Source organism: Symsagittifera roscoffensis, unplaced genomic scaffold (assembly GCF_963678635.1).
Source record: "Symsagittifera roscoffensis unplaced genomic scaffold, txSymRosc1.1 SCAFFOLD_120, whole genome shotgun sequence".
In the NCBI taxonomy this organism is placed as follows: Eukaryota; Metazoa; Xenacoelomorpha; order Acoela; family Convolutidae; genus Symsagittifera; species Symsagittifera roscoffensis.
This window is the reverse complement of record NW_026971645.1, coordinates 24,146-25,004: the sequence shown is the minus strand read 5'-3', so window position 1 is coordinate 25,004 and position 859 is coordinate 24,146.

Here is an 859-nt window from a genome sequence, read left to right as displayed (position 1 = left end):
CTGTTGCACATCCACATCACGAATTCGTCCTATGAAAAGATCTTTCAGGGTATCCCTCTCTTGAGCACGTGGCCAATTACACAAGGCAATTTGAGCACTGAGGCGAGCGTAGATTGAAGAAAAGGTGTCATTTTCCAACATAAAGATATTGTTGTACAGTTTAATGCGCTCGACAGTATAATCGCGTTCTATCTTGAATAGTGTTTCGCAGGCTTTGTGGAAATCACGGAAAGGAGTGACACTGATGTCCGTATTTGGGTAGGAATCCGCGAAACGTCGTTTCCCTTCGTTTCCTAGAGCGAAAAACAGCCGTGACTTCAGTCGGGCTTCTGCTTCGTGATGGAACCAGTTTAAGCCTATTCTGGGGCCTTTTCTTCTGCGCTCGGCATTGTATTCGGCCATGCGACGAACTGCTGCCTGATCTCTGAGGAGGCGTGCATCGGCCTCCGCAGCTGTTTCCGTTGCTCCTATGGTCTCAGCTTTTGGAGGTGGTTCGTCGATGACCTCCGTGGGTTCTGCTAATAACTCCTGAGGGTTCAGGTTATCTTTTAACCCCACTGCCAGGAAGAACTGTCCAATCCAAGATTCCCAAAGGAATGGGGGGTTAATCGAAGGTTTCGCCCAAAAAGGGGGAATACCCAACAGGTCAGTCCTGTCTTCGTTCACAGGAACTGCTGGCAGCGCCATGACATTTGCCGAGATTTAAAGGACAAAACTAGATTGTTCGTAATAGTGAATTGATTGATTAGTTGCTTTTCTTCTTAGTTACTTGAGATTTAGTTAGTCAGACTTTGACTAAATGAAACAGATTAAATAGAGTTTGAATAAACTTTACATCTAACAACGATGTATACAAACA